Below are 16,518 nucleotides of genomic sequence, written 5' to 3' on the forward strand. Positions count from 1 at the left end.
GCACAGTGGGCAAGCTTGCACAATACAGAGATGAAAAGTGAGGCGCAACGTCCTTTCATCGGCAGACTTTTTTTCAATGGGTTTTTTAATGAATATTGTTCAATGAATAACTCATAGAAAAATGTAGGTGGGGATGGGACAGTGCATATGGGGGGTCGGTAATAGAGAAAAACAATAGGGGATGGTGTGTTTGGGGGGAACCCCCTCAAAATAAAAAGAATCAAATTCGATGAGTTTTTTCTGGGAAAAATATTCGTTAAAAACCCTCAAAAAGAAAAACATGAGGATAAAATGACATAGAACTGAAAAATGAATGACTGCCCCTGTGCAACCAGCGGTCTACTTAAGAAACAACAAAGCCCTTAGCTTATGCACTTTTGACAAAACTGTCCTTCACTTCATTTCTAGTTTGTCTAAGTAAATTTGTGATTATCTGAGTGTATCCTTCACACTTGGCCTTTCTTATGGCTATAAAAACCACTGTAAAAGTCTGTGAACCATATGAAACAATGGTAGTTGTCACTGTTGCAGTAAACCTGCGAGAGAACAGGGGTTATGCGGAGGCTTGCTCAGTGTCCACGGCGGATTTCACAAAAAAGACAACCCACTTTTATTGTTCTTAGTGTTTTCCCCCAAGCGGCCATGCTATTTTGGCTATGCTATGTTGGCCATGCATAAAATACCTCCACTCATGACAAGCCACTTGACCTTTCCTCCATCAGGGATTGTTTGTTTCTAATTCTTTATCTTTAGTTTGTCATAGTCTGGTGCTTGAACCCTTTTCTTATAAATTAGCTCAATGTCTGCGTTGATGTTGCTTTCATTTCTGATACCATTCTTACTTATTTTATTTATTTATTTTTACATTTATATAGCGCACATACAGCCGTTGGGCATCGCGGCACTGTTACTTGTGAGTAGCTTAGTTACAGAACAATAACATTTGCATGTGGGTCGTATATACATTGCATACAGTTGAGCATAACATACATTAGAACATTCTAGTCTTGCGGGAATAAATCTCAAGTAAGCTGGGGTGTGGTCATTGCTTATGAAAAGAGCAGTGTTTTCACCGCTTTGCGGAATGCCAGATGAGAGTTTTCTCCACGAAGGGGTGGTGGTAGGGCGTTCCACTGCAGAGCTGCTAGGTATGTATTTAATTACTGTTTTTGGTGCAATGTTAAACGTATCACCCCACCATCTCCTGGAACAGCGGTGCCTGCTAGGCCACCCCTCTTTCTGTCCTCCCCAGGGATCAGTCCAGGGTCCACTTCTTTTCACACTCTATGACTGCGTTCTCAACAAATCAATCCACTTGTTTGGCTTTTCCTATCATCCCTTTGTAGATGACAAACAAGTTTTCTTCTTTTACCCCTCCTCTAACCCTGACATATCCATTCATGATAACAAATGTTGCTCCACCATCCATCACTCATTGGCTTTGCGTCGCCTGATACTTACTCAAAGATGTAGGTGTTTTTTCCCCATTGGCCTGTAAGGGTACGCGTCACATCCCTCGCCAACATCCTTTTGTCCTGATCTCCTATCCCCATTTCCCATGATTTGAAACCTGGGAATCCTGATGGACAGTAATAATGAACGTCAACAACGTATTGGCTTCACTACTTGTGGCGTCATGCTTACCCTCATTAACAGCTTGAAAATCCATCCTCACCTAACTTTTCACTTCATCAAAACCCTGATTTCCAAGGTCATCTTGAGCAGACTGGGTTAGTGCTCCAATCGCTTTATGGATCTCACACTCCATTGGATCCCCACCCCTGTCCCTCATTCAGAACTCTGCAATCTGCACCCTCTTCAACCTCTCATGGTCCTCGCCCACCTCTGTTCACCACTGTCAAGAGGGCAAGCTTTCAATGAGAACTGTGCTCCCCCTCCATATGTCTTCTCTTGGTATTCAAATTCGTCCATGATCCAGGCCCCTCTATCTGGCTAAATCCAACTTCCACTGCTCTCCCCCCATATCCCCCAAACTGGCCACTTCTGATCATTCTCCCTACCACTGGATCTCCCTACCCCCAGAAATAAGAAACATCCCCTCATTGTCTGGCTTCATAATCACCCTAAAAGTCACCCCTGCCTTTGAAGGATCCTGGAATAGTGACTATAGAGTCATCTCATCACATTGAATCTCTACCCAGTACTAAACTGCACACTGCAGTAATAATTGTATGTACTATAAACACTGCCCTGCTCTTGTTCAACTATGCTGCTCCCAACAATGTAAACAGCCTTCTTTTGAAATTCCCTCTTTGCCCAGTTGCTATGATTTTAAAGCACACAGCAATGGGATTGGCTCGACTGTAACATGTCCTTCTGTTAAGTGTTTCTTGTGAAAACACTATAGTGTCCCTTACTAATAAAGTTAAATGCAAATAGCAACACATGCAACTGTAATTGTTACTCAGAGCAGTGTCAAGCATAGTGTGGGATTTGCCCGGTGAACTATAACTGTAAGCAGTGTAGACCTTCTAACAGATTAAGGTCTGTGTATTGGGGCCAATATTCAAATACATTACTTTTCCTGCATTGCAGCTTAAAGGTTGGTTTCCTCTCATGTTTTGAATTGAGATGGGGTCTGATTGTGAGCAGGTGCAAGAATCGAGCAAATGATAACATGACAAGTGAAGCATTATTAGTTAGGCTCTCAGTGATGTAACACATCACCTGTTGAGTATCATGGCTCATTCCATGCTGGGGTGTGGTGTGTCTTCCTATTTAACCCACGTGTCAGCCCCCAGACATTGCCAAGAGCAAAACAAAAAAGCGATGACTTAAAGGTTTGAAATTAATCAAAACTACTGGATGTCTCTAGGCAACCATCTAGAACATTGTTATCTAGCAAGACATGCCATTGCAGAAGGTTGAAGAACATATGTACATCAGGTTTGGTCCCACTCCAAAAGGGGCAGTCTAGCCTGAGCTGCCAAGTGTTAGCCTCATTGTGCATAGCCAGTGAAGTGTAGCTTGGGTTTTTAGACACAGCAAGCCCAGGATGCACACCTTGTCAACCCCCTGGACGAGTGGACAAGACCGTTGCACTTCTCCATTGACCAAAGAGAGGCCAAGTCACTGAGCTCAGGCAACCTTCCCTCCCAAAGAGTATTGCTGCTTGTCCTCTTGAAGAATTTGTTACCAAGAGGCAAAGCACTAGTAACCAACATCCCTGGTAAAGAGCGGAATCTGCAGCCTGTCATTACTAAAGAACTGTATCAGGAACCAAGTGGGACGACTCAGACATTGTGCGTGTACTGCAGAATCCATGCTGGCCTCGGTCATCGCAGTGGGCCTCACAGTGAAGAGGTGAACACGCTTGCGCAAAGACACCCAGTAACTCGCCAAGTCTGCAAGGAGCGCCTCCGTAGCATATTCAGTGTCCAGCCTGAGAGGACACCAGCATCAGTGTCCTCATCGCACCTGCATCCTTGTGAGGTTATGGTTGGATCCTCGGAAAGTCACCCGCGCTGGCCTTGTGCACCGCGCTGGCTTTGTGCAGAATTCTAACTTTCCGGTTAATACTCTAAAGACACTAATTGGACCTGTACCAACAGCATCCGTTTCCTGCAATAGTAGACAAAGTACAGATATTCATGTACTTCATAATACCTTTTCCGTTAGTGAATGCGATATTGTGTTATGATGTATTCGTGTCTGCCCTTCTTCCCTCTGTAGTGTAGACCTTGACTGCTCAACCACAGCTAATGTCCCCGAGTGAATTCCAAAAGGCAGTAGTGATGGGCACACCCAGGGCTGTCAGAAGATGTAGTGAGACCCGGGGGCAAAAATTTGGTGAGGCCCCCTTACAGTTTTTTGCACTCGGCCAGTACGGCAGCTGCGCAAACAGGTGACTCGAGTAATCTCCTCTTAAGTTTGTGTTCAGTATCCCAAATGTGGTTTATTACTACAACTCCAAATCAACTACAGCAAAGTTAGATTTCTCTACCCGAGAAAGGTTTATGCCACACTAACTTTTGTATCATATGCAAAAATATATATATAGGATGGCATGAGCTCTCCACTGCGCCACCTCCAACTCTCTGAGGGTCAGTCACTTTTCCAAGCAAAGAGTTGAGGGCAGATCTCTTTCTTCGGCTGGGGCCTCCCTCCGGAAACAGCCTCCCTGCCTCTCTGAAACTTGAGCAGAACCATCACCGGTTCTGGAAGCAACTCAAGACCTGTCTCTTTGCTTCTGCCTTCTCTCTTCCTCTCCCTTGCTGATCACCTGCCTGATCCATGCACTGGTCACCTGGTCAAGCTCTGAATTCGGGCCAGGTACCTGCCTGTCCTCTTGCAATCCTGCACTGCCTCTTGGCTCCCCTGCACTTGTGGTCTGTATCTGAAACCCTACAGTCCCCTCTCTTGCACTTATTCTCCACCCATTGGCTGCACTCATGAGTACCCACACTTGGCACCTGTTGGCTGCACTCTTGTTTCTCCTTTGTTCCTGCACTTCTGCATCCTACCCTACACTCAGCACTTCTCCCCTTGCCCCTTCCCTGCTCTTGCACGATCTGAATGACACAAGGCCTAGTAAGATCTGTTTTGTACTACTCTTTTGTTTCCCCCTCCTTGCCTTGTCGCACCTAGAAACACTTGTGTACAGGCACGTTATAAATGCCATATCATATCATTAAGAAGCACCCTGCCCCTGTGTGCGCATTAAAACACACATCATACACAGTGACAAATGATGTACGGTGGAGGCTGGTACATTTCTGAACTGAAGAGGCTTAAATGTGTGTGCCAATTAAGCAGGATCAACAGAGCACAGTGAGGGAGCCCAAACCAAACACTCCCAAGAAGTTTTTTGAAACATTGGGTTAAAATTATGCATTTTACTGCACTTTCTTTGCAAAATTGGGTAGAAATCCATACAGTTTGCAGTTGGTTTTGTATGGATGCACATGGAAAATCCCAATAGTTGCAAATCACAAACCGTGCATAGGAACATTTTCCAATACATTTCATGCCGCCTTTCCACACGAGATATGCTAGTATAAAAATATATTCATGCTGGTTGTTCTAATTATGTCCATGTAGGCTGCATCAATATATGCCATTATTACCATGTACGGACTTCCAGCTAATAAAAATGCCATGCCACAGAGTATATCCAGGCTGACTGTGTACCATAAGTGTTATTACTGGCTAGATTGGCCCACATTAAATGTGGGCCAATTTAGCTAGGTAGTATGTTTGCTTTAACCTTGATGCATAGTCCTGTGCATCAAGGGTAAACCAAAAAGAGCACTGGCAATGCTAACAATTTGGACATTCGTGTAGACATGGGAAAGTCACTTCTTTATTGGTATTGCCTGGCCATTGATAGTGCCGGTGCAAAATGGTTTGAGTACCTGAGCTGCTAATAGCAGTGTCTGGCAAATGCCTAATAATTATACACCAGCCACAACTGTTGGCTTTGTCAATGCTTGTTTTTAACAGAACTTCAGCGAAAGACATGCAGGGTGTTTTTAAATCGAGTGGCAAGGGAAGACCTGATTAAGACATTTTTATTACACCAGTACGGTGTTTACAACTCCAATGAAGTCATGAACTCTCAGAAGACTCCTTTGAGGAAACACTTGCAGGCAAATTGAGGGCAAAGTTTGATGGCAAGGTGTGTTTAAAGCTAGCTCAAAGAGTTCCAGTGAGGAGGTGTTTTGGGTGGGGAGGGCAGGAACTGGGTGAGAATTGCCATAGGGATTAGCATGGCCATGAGAAGAAGGGAAGTGGTGACATGAGACATCTCATTCTCACAGCAGTCTGTCCTTAAGTGTGACGTTTCCGAAATGAAGGCAAGAGGTAGCTGCTTGTAACATTGAAGCTTCACCAGAATAGTCTCATTCGAATGTGGAAAGATGTTAGGTGCCCCCACACAAGGAAGTTTGCCCCTCCCTAACAGCCTCTCCCAAGATTTTAAGTGTCTGTCCCCCCTCCTCCCTGACATTTTTGCCTAGGTGCACCTCTGATGCCATGAACTCACCCCTTAACGTAGTGACCCCCAGTGCGGCTAAATTTAGGGGTGGGGCTGAACACACACTCACATAAAACACTTTCACCCATGCATTCATCCACCAGTTACATAACTCCATACATTCATGCATACATAAAACCAAACACAGCATTGACACACACACCAACATACACACATGCATTCATACATACACATATACATACTATTTTAATTTAAATACACATATATACACTTTTAATTCAAAATTAAAAAACAATTACCTTACCTCCAAGCACTCCGACACGTGGACATGCTGTCTGACAGGAGAGAACTCCTCTCCCATCTGTCAGCGTGTTCACGCTGAGCAACGTGAACACACTGAGTGACAGGAGAGGAGTCTTCTCTTGTCATTCAGCATGTCCAAGTTGTCAGCTGAATAACGGGAGGCAGCGGAGCTCATTTCTGAGCCCTGCTGTCTCCCATTATTTTGCTGTTTGTTGCGGAACCAAACGGCTTCACAACAAACAGCAAAATCAGGGGCAGACCCGGCAGAGAGGAGACAGCACAGTCCCCCGTGTGAATAATGGACACGGGTGGACTGTGCTGCTTTCCACTTAGGAGAGGGGGCCGCGAGGCCCCCCGCAAGTGCGAGGCCCGGGGCAGTTTGCCCCCCCTGCACCCTCCTCGTGACGGCCCTGGGCACACCACCCAGTGCAGGCCGCGGTCTGCCAGCACCCTGTGCAAGGTTTCCAGTGCGCCCACTGCACCCTCTTCCCAAAATTTTGACAGCACTCATCAGGGGTAGCCTGAGTGGAAGAGCTGCTAGATGTGTTCGAAAAAATGTACTTTTGGCGAGGTTCAGTGTCATGTAAACTCGAGGCAAGTCACCCTTTATTTGCTGTGCCCTTGTGCAGCCGCACCCCCTGAGCGCCCCTTGAGCCGGCACTGACAACACCCTGCCTGCTTCTCTGTTGGGGAACCCTTCACAGTATTTTTTTGCTTAATGGACCGGTCCATATTATATGTCTGCCAATGAAGCCCATGCCTTTAAGTAAGATGGGAGTCACCCATTGTTTTTCCACTTCTTTATCCAAATATCTGACATGTTTCCTTATCTTTTTCTTGTGTGTGAGATGAGTCATACCACTGGAATCAGAACTGTTTGAACTTGAAATGAGATCCCAGATAGGAGTGTGAAAAGAACCGAGCAGGAAGTGGCGACTGAGCACTTGAAGCTCATTACAGTAGCTTGGGCGGCATTGTGCGGATAATCATTAGTGCAGGTTTCGATAGACATAATGCCTTGGCCTACTTCTCCCGGGAACCGCTGCTCGTCTTACGCCGCTTGCAGCTGATGACAGCGGAGAGGAGCAGCAGCGGGGAAGATACTTCAACCGGAGAGGGCACTACAATATGTGACAGGCCAAAAAATCGCAGGATCTCCGATGAACGAAGCGAAACACCATCGCAAAATCTGTAACCTCGCTTTCCTTATCTCTGGCTGCGCAAATTATTGTACAGAATGATTTCATTTGGTTCTCGGGCAGTGTGGGCTCGTTCATCTCAGAGAGGGATTTCATCCTCTTCAGGTGTTCTGTTGTACTTGATGGTCGTGCAGATTATTAGGTCCTCCGTCCCCAAGTACCACACTGACAGATTCAGGTATTACTGTCAGTGCAATCTTTGAGGCCACAGGTGAGAGTGTTGAAGGCCGGAAACGGGAACGCCGGAAGGACCCCCTGACCGCTGTAAGGCAATAATGGTTAGGTCAGTTAAGAAAAAACAACTGGCAATGCAGTAAGGCGAATCAACGTGTGTAAGCTTACCCCCGTCTGATGGGCCGGACACTTTGAAGGGATAGGGGAGGAAGGATCTCTGGGACCGGCAGGAGTATCACAAGCACGTGTCAGGGCAAAGCAGTTCAATCCGTGAGAGTTCCGTGGTCGAGTAAGCCAGAGTTCCAAGCAAGTGTTAGGGCAAAGCAGTTCAATCCGTGAGAGTTCCGTGGTCGAGTAAGCCAGAGTTCCAAGCTAGTGTTAGGGCAAAGCAGTTCAATCCGTGAGAGTACCGTGGTCGAGTAAGCCAGAGTTCCAAGCAAGTGTTAGGGCAAAGCAGTTCAATCCGTGAGAGTTCCGTGGTCAAATGAGCCAAAGTTCCAAACGTGATAACCAAACGCTATGCAGCACTCCAGGAATGAGGCAGCTGTGAAGCGTTTGTTGATTGTTTCCTTCGTTCTTTTAACAACATACAGGGATCACGTGATTCTGCTCCGGGAGCGTGGAGTCGGATCAGGTGACCCTCGTAGTGAAAGGAGCAGCCGTCGATGTAGAAGCACGTGACTCGAGGAGCTTTGTTTTTCTCCTTCTGGTAACACAACGCGGCGAGCGCCCAGCGTTGTTTCGTGATCCTGTATACCAACGTTGTTTGGGATAGCAACGCCAAGGTAGGTGCCAGTAAAAGAATGGTCGCAGTCTGAACGAGGACTGGCGTGGGTTGCGGGATGTCCGAGTGTTACCCTGCGCTTGTGGTGTAGAAGCGGGAGGCTGGGAGTAAGACGTGGGCCTGGGAGGGGAAACGGAGGATATGACAGAACCCCCCCCCAAAGGCCCACGACCTCGTGGGCTTGACGGATGTTCACGATGGAATCGGGCAAGCAACCTCGGGGCATGGACGTCGCAAGACGGAACCCATGAGCGGTCTTCAGGGCCGTAACCCAGCCAGTCCACCAAATACTGGAGACGACCCCTACAGAGACGAGAACCGAGAATAGCATTGACCGCATATATATCGGGCGTAGAAACCGAAACAGGAGCAGGAGGGGCACAGATACGGGTAGTATCAGGGCAGGGCTTGAGCAGAGAGGCATGGAACACCGGATGGACCCGCCAAGCAGTTGGAACCGCAAGGCGCAAGGCAACAGGGTTGATGACCTTGACGATCTTATAGGGCCCCACAAAACGAGGAAGCAGCTTGCGGCAACCAGGGATATGGAGGTGACGTGTAGACAACCAAACACGATCCCCGATCTTGTATTCGGGTGCTGGCAATCTCTTCCTATCAGCCACTGCCTTCATGGAGGCCTGGGATTCCCGCAGATGGACGAGGGTCTGGGCGTGGACCGTGACGAGGTCGCGGGCACACGCGTCAGCAGCAGGGGTGTTTGTAGGTGGGAAATCAGGAAGTGGCAGGGTGCGGGGGTGTTGGCCGTATAGTGAATAGAACGGGGAGAAACCAGTGGAGGAGTGAAGAGCGTTATTATATGCGAATTCCGCAAGATGCAAAAGGTTAAGCCATGTGTCCTGATGTTGGAGGGTAAGGCAACGTAGATACTGCTCCAACGACTGGTTTACCCTCTCCGTCTGTCCGTCACTCTCTGGATGATAGGCAGAGGAAAACCGCACATCGATGCCCAGTAGCTTGGCCAACGCCTGCCAAAAGCGAGAGGTGAACTGAGTACCTCGATCGGATACTATTACTTGAGGTAACCCAAAGAGGCAAAAGACTGATCTGAAAAACAGGCGCGCTAACGTGGGGGCCGAAGGTATTCCCGTACAGGGTATGAATCGTGCCATTTTGGTGTATGAATCCACGATTACCCACACAGTGTCATGGCTTTGTACACATGGTAGATCGGTGATTAGATCCATAGAGATCGTGTGCCACGGTTTAGGGGGTATCGGTAGAGGTCGGAGCAAGCCTAGGGGGCGACCCCTGCGGGATTTACTTTGTGCACAGATGGAGCAGGAATTTACATATACCTCGACGTCATGTCTCATAGAAGGCCACCAACACCAACGCCTCAATAGGTCTAATGTACGGGTTTGTCCAGGATGACCATTGATAGCTGTATCATGTGACCAGTCTAGGGCCTGGTTGCGTGTGTCGGTTGTGGGCAGGAATAACTTCCCGTGTATGTAAGGCAGCCCATCCTGGAGGAGCAGGTCCCACCCTGTTAACATATGTTGGTTCTGTGATACCCATTGGCGTATGGTGGCTATCATTGGCAGGGTAGGCGTGCAAACGCAAATGACGTGGTTCTTGTCTAACAACGTTTCAGGAAATACAGGAAGAGAGTCCCCCCCAGGTGAACGAGACAGGGCATCGGCTTTCCCGTGACCAATACCTGGTCGGTGTTTGATCATAAAATCATAAGCGGCAAAAAACAAATGCCATCGCACCTGACGGCTGTTCAGGCATTTGAGTGTAGCCAGGTCTTGGAGATTCTTATGATCTGAATAGACTATCGTCTGGTGCTTGGCCCCCAGGAGATGGTGTCTCCAAGTCTGCATGGCATCCTTGATGGCCAAGAGCTCTTTTTCTGTAACGGTATAATGCACCTCAGACGTGTTGAATTTCCGAGAGTGGTATGCCACCGGGTGTAACCGACCCGTGGTTGAGCAGGGCTGGGAAAGTACTGCACCTAATGCAAACGAAGAGGCGTCTGCTTCTAAGACAAACGGGAGTTCTGGGTCCGGGTGTTGGAGTACTGGGGCTGTGGTAAATCTAGCTTTGAGAGCATCAAATGCCTCTTGGTGTTCCGGAGTCCAAAGGTAAGGAACCAGGGGACTGGTAAGAGCGGTTAACGGGGCAGTGATGGAGGAAAACCCAGTGATGAAACGCCGATAGAAATTCGCGAAACCAAGGAAGGACTGCAGTTGTTTGAGATTAACTGGGACAGGCCACTCCGTGACTGCGCGTACCTTGGACTGATTCATAGCGAGACCCCCGGGTGTTATGTGGAAACCAAGGAAATCCACCTCATGGGTATGGAACAAACATTTTTCGGGTTTTGCGAACAGAGCATTCGCCTGCAGACGGGACAGAACCTCCTTGACGTGCATGACGTGCTCCTCCAATGAAGGGGAAAAGATCAAAATGTCATCCAGATAGATCACGACATACACGTCCAGGATGTCACTGAACACGTCGTTCATAAAATGCTGAAACGTAGCGGGGGCGTTACAAAGCCCAAAAGGCATTACCAGATATTCAAAAAGACCCTGTTTAGTGCAAAAGGCCGTCTTCCACTCATCCCCCTTGCGTATACGGATCAGGTTATAAGCCCCACGTAAGTCTAACTTGGTGTAAATGGTAGCGTGGGTTAGTTTGTCCAACAGCGTGGAGATAAGGGGAATCGGGTACCGGTTCTTTATGGTGATCGTGTTCAACCGACGGTAATCAACACAGGGACGTAGGTCCCCCTCCTTCTTAGGAACGAAGAATATGGGACTCGCAGCTGGGGAAGAGGAAGGGCGGATGTGACCCAGTCGCAGGGCCTGTTGGATGTATTCCTTCAGTGCTCGTTCTTCAGACTGAGACAAAGAATAGATACGGCCTCTTGGTACCGGAGCGTTTGGTAACAGATCAATGGGGCAGTCATACGACCTGTGGGGTGGCAGGCCTTCTGCTGAAACTTTATCGAATACCACGTGGTAATCCTGATACACCGTGGGTATACCGGCTGACACCACCCCGACCGTATGTGTTAGGGAAGAGTTATCTTCCATGGTAAGAGAAGCCACGACTCCCAGGATACTGGCAGGAGTGGACGGGACGGCGGACTCAACTAAGCAGTAGTGTTGGCAGATTTCTGACTCGAAGGATACTTGTCCGGTACCCCAATTGATGAAGGGGTTGTGTTGTTTTAGCCATGGTATGCCCAGAATGACCCCAAACTGCGGGGTTGTGATTAGATCGAAGGATATGGTTTCTCTGTGATTACCCTGAATCATTACTTCCAGAGGGGCGGTATGTTGCTTAATAGGGCCGGAAGCGAGAGAGGTACCGTCCACGGCCTGGACTTGTTCCGGGCGGTCTTTCTCTATGAGTGGTAGGTTGAGTCGATGGGCTAACGCAATATCAATAAAGCAACCAGTTGCTCCGGAATCTATGACGATCTGGACTCAGTGCCCCTGATCTCTGCTAGGAATCAACACAGCTTGGACCACTATGGGTTGGATGGGACCAAAAGCAAGGTCGGAGGTGATCGTTGGAGTGCTCGCCCTTACCCCCGATCTCAGGGGCGAGCCTTCCGAAAACCCGGGTTCTTATTCTTTGGGCGACGGGGACACTCCTTTACGTAGTGACCATTCGTACCACAATAGAAACAGGCATTGCCAGAACGTCTACGTTCCCGTTCAGCTTGGGTTATGGGGCTGCGAATCCCTCCTACTTGCATGGGCTCTGGAGTTGGGTCTATCGAGGAAGAGGTCCGGTGACCAGAAAACCCCCCCTCTGCCCTACGTTCGGTTCTCCGGGCATCCACTTGTAACGTTAGGTCTACCAAGTCTGAGTAGACGGAGGGAAGTGATGGTACGACTGCTAGGGCGTCCTTCATGCCCCCACACAAACCCCGATAAAATACAACCACCTTCTTGTCTTCTGGCCATGAGGTTTCTGCGGATAGCTGATTAAAGCGGGTTATATACTCTATGAGTGTCTGTTTTCCTTGGGCTAGGTCTAGCAGTTCTAGATCCCGAGACTGCGCTTTGTGTCGAGTGTCAAAGACTTTCGCCATCTCATTGACCAAAAGATCGAAGTCGTATAGAGCAGGATGGTTGTTTTCTAACAAGGGGTTGGCCCAAGTCGCGGCCACACCCGAAAGATGGGAAAGGAGAAAGACGGCCTTTGATATAGAGTCAGGGAAGGCGTGTGGTCGACATAGGAAATGAAGCTTACACTGATTTAGAAATGTTCGATACCTACTAGGGTCTCCCTGATACCTTTCCGGGGCTGCTAAGGGAAAAGGACTTGGGAGTAACACAGGAGTTGGCACTGGAGGGGCAGCAGGGGTAGTCGGAACCTGAGGCGTGGCATCCCCGAATTCAGCGCTATCAGGTAAGGGGTGTCGGGTGCTCTGTAGGGTGTCTAGGCGGTGGTGGATCGCTGTAGTGACCGCGGCCATGTCGGATCTAAGGGTAGCGACCGCTTGCAATAGAGCGGCCACAGGGTCCCCGGCGGAGGTGTCCATAATCTGAACGACCAAGTAGGCTTCACAGTCTGTTCTGTTGTACTTGATGGTCGTGCAGATTATTAGGACCTCCGTCCCCAAGTACCACACTGACAGATTCAGGTATTACTGTCAGTGCAATCTTTGAGGCCACAGGTGAGAGTGTTGAAGGCCGGAAACGGGAACGCCGGAAGGACCCCCTGACCGCTGTAAGGCAATAATGGTTAGGTCAGTTAAGAAAAAACAACTGGCAATGCAGTAAGGCGAATCAACGTGTGTAAGCTTACCCCCGTCTGAAGGGCCGGACACTTTGAAGGGATATGGGAGGAAGGATCTCTGGGACCGGCAGGAGTATCACAAGCACGTGTCAGGGCAAAGCAGTTCAATCTGTGAGAGTTCCGTGGTCGAGTAAGCCAGAGTTCCAAGCAAGTGTTAGGGCAAAGCAGTTCAATCCGTGAGAGTTCCGTGGTCGAGTAAGCCAGAGTTCCAAGCAAGTGTTAGGGCAAAGCAGTTCAATCCGTGAGAGTACCGTGGTCGAGTAAGCCAGAGTTCCAAGCAAGTGTTAGGGCAAAGCAGTTCAATCCGTGAGAGTTCCGTGGTCAAATGAGCCAAAGTTCCAAACGTGATAACCAAACGCTATGCAGCACTCCAGGAATGAGGCAGCTGTGAAGCGTTTGTTGATTGTTTCCTTCGTTCTTTTAACAACATACAGGGATCACGTGATTCTGCTCCGGGAGCGTGGAGTCGGATCAGGTGACCCTCGTAGTGAAAGGAGCAGCCGTCGATGTAGAAGCACGTGACTCGAGGAGCTTTGTTTTTCTTCTTCTGGTAACACAACGCGGCGAGCGCCCAGCGTTGTTTCGTGATCCTGTATACCAACGTTGTTTGGGATAGCAACGCCAAGGTAGGTGCCAGTAAAAGAATGGTCGCAGTCTGAACGAGGACTGGCGTGGGTTGCGGGATGTCCGAGTGTTACCCTGCGCTTGTGGTGTAGAAGCGGGAGGCTGGGAGTAAGACGTGGGCCTGGGAGGGGAAACGGAGGATATGACATCAGGGTGAATATGCAGGAATTCATAGACACAAAAAGACATCAACATAAAAATGCTGAATGATTGCCTGGACCACATAGAGGATGAACTGTGGCCTGCGCCACAAAGCAAGGCTGTTTCACTTGTGGGGTTCAATTGCCATGACTGTTTTGCATGAAAGCCTTCAGATTTCTTCCTGATTTTGATGCAGTATTTATCAAATTCTTTCTATAATTAGCAATAGAGGAAAATGGCTCCACATACTCCTTGGGCTTGGGGTTACTTATTTGGTGGATGTGGGAGAGGTGCATAGGACTTGGGGAAGGGTGCAAAGGAAAGAGTCCTAGTGGAACTGGAACATAAAATATAATCAACCACATAATGTGGTTGGCCACAAGTGACAGTTTATTGATCAAAGTCTTCCAATAACCCACTTGAAAGAGTTACAAAACACTAAACAAAGTTTATCATTAAAAAAATAAAACAAATGTAAAACAAAGCACTTGGGGTGGGGTCAACCTTAATCCTCAGCTCCTTGACATATTGTGAAATAACTATTCTGTCGTTGCCTTACACCCCCCCCCCTCTCTTTGCCAATGGCATATTTTAACAGAACTGGCCTCATTTTCTTGAACGAAATGCTAACTGCATGCAGGACACCACCAATGATTACATGCTCTCGGATTCCCTGTATCCAATTTTCGACTTTTGCAATCTCATTTGATGTACTGAACTTTAATTATCCATTTTTGAAAAAACGTAAATCCCGCCTCCGAGTAATGCTTTGCAGACGGCATTTGCAATGGATTCCTATGGAATCTTCCACAGGGATCCATTTGTTTTATACGTGTATGAAAATATCATGCAACCATAAAACGAAGCGGTTTTGCAAGCGGAGTGGGAAGCTCAAGGAATTCATGGATTTCCCCTACAGTCTCCCCACTCCGGAAAAACCTTTGCAAAAATTTCCGGAAACTGAAAATCGTTTTAAAGACTGGATAATGATACGCACCTCATTTTGACACCAATTTAACAGCAACGCAGGTTTGAAAATCACCCCCAATGTGTTATACCTTAACATGTTTCGGGTTTGAATTCTCATTATATAATCAGTAGCAAAGCAAAGTGGAGCCCACGTGCTTTAGGAGGTAGAGGGACTTGCCAACAGATTTCATAACCTTCTGTGTTTTTTTTGTTGACTTTGAAATGCATGAGCCAATGGGAAAGATGAAAAGGGCCCTGTCCTGAGGCTAGGATAGGAGCAGAGTCTCCAGGTTGGTCACGGCATCTTGTAAACTTCCCTGAGTTTCCCTTCATTATTCTGCACAAACTGGACGGGGGGGGTTGTTGCAGGAAACGGGGGAAGGTACTCTAGATGTGGGAGAGGTGCATAGGACTTGGGGAAGGGTGCAAAGGAAAGAGTCCTAGTGGAACTGGAACATAAAATATAATCAACCACATAATGTGGTTGGCCCCAAGTGACACGCCCCACATTCAAAATGGTGGTGTAGCAGCTTACAGTTTATTGATCAAAGTCTTCCAATAACCCACTTGAGAGAGTTACAAAACACTAAACAAAGTTTATCATTAAAAAAATAAAACAAATGTAAAACAAACATCAATTGGGGAAAGCCAGGCGGAAGAGGTAGGTTTTTGCAGTGCTTCAGGAGAGCTCTGAGACCAGGGAGCAGAGCTGTCATGATGTCTGGAGCAGTGCTAGCTGGTGCAATCTTTTCATTGGAGGGGTGCAAATATTGTCTACAAATATGCCGGAGTGACCGAGCGTAGCGAAGGACCCTGAACCAACCAAGGGGGGCTCTGGGCTGGTCTCCCCCCAGAGAGAATGTTCTGAATAATGGGTTAAAAGGGCATATTTGACAGCACACTTTCAGTGAAAAAAATCAGTAAACAGCCAGACACTTTCAAATTGGTTCTGTAAAATTCTAATAGATGCAAGTAACCAACATTGCACAGGAGCATATCCCAACATATTTTTATAAGTCTTTTGCCCACAATATATGCAAGTATCAAAAACCATTTTCTCGCCGGCTGTGCCTAAACATTTCCATACTGGCTGCACCAATGTATGCTAGTGTTATGAGATGATATGATAAGTCATTTACAACGCGTCTGTACACATGTATTTCATATAAAAATGTACACATATTTTGCTTTACCTACAATGCCATTAATGGTACTATAAGAAAGCATGTCTTCCAATATATGCCAGTATCCTCACGTAAAACATGTCCAAACTGGGCTCACCAAAATGCCAGTCTAGCCACATAATAAAACATCATTATTGCTATATTATAGATGCACAATACAAAATACCATGTCACAGTAAGAAAAATCTAGACTAGCTGCACCAAAATGCATCTCTAGCCATATAATAGCACATCAGGCATGCTTATCATAGATACACAGTAAAAAATACCATGCCAAAGAAATAGGTAGACTGGCTTTGCCAAAAAGCCAGTCTAACCACATTGTAACACTTATTATGCTTGCTTTATCAAAGATGCCCACTAAAAGATGTCATGCCAGAGAAAGAAATGGATAGGCTG

At 47.5% G+C, this 16,518-nt stretch overlaps 1 protein-coding gene across 5 annotated transcripts in view; it reads left to right on the plus strand.

Moving 5' to 3' along the window:
- HECW1 (HECT, C2 and WW domain containing E3 ubiquitin protein ligase 1) overlaps window positions 1–16,518 on the plus strand; it is a 1,624,660-nt gene that overhangs the window by 488,451 nt on the left and 1,119,691 nt on the right. The window lies entirely within an intron of this gene.

The sequence above is a fragment of the Ambystoma mexicanum genome, chromosome 5p, assembly GCF_040938575.1.
Source record: "Ambystoma mexicanum isolate Mex_15411 chromosome 5p, UKY_AmexF1_1, whole genome shotgun sequence".
NCBI classification, from domain to species: Eukaryota; Metazoa; Chordata; class Amphibia; order Caudata; family Ambystomatidae; genus Ambystoma; species Ambystoma mexicanum.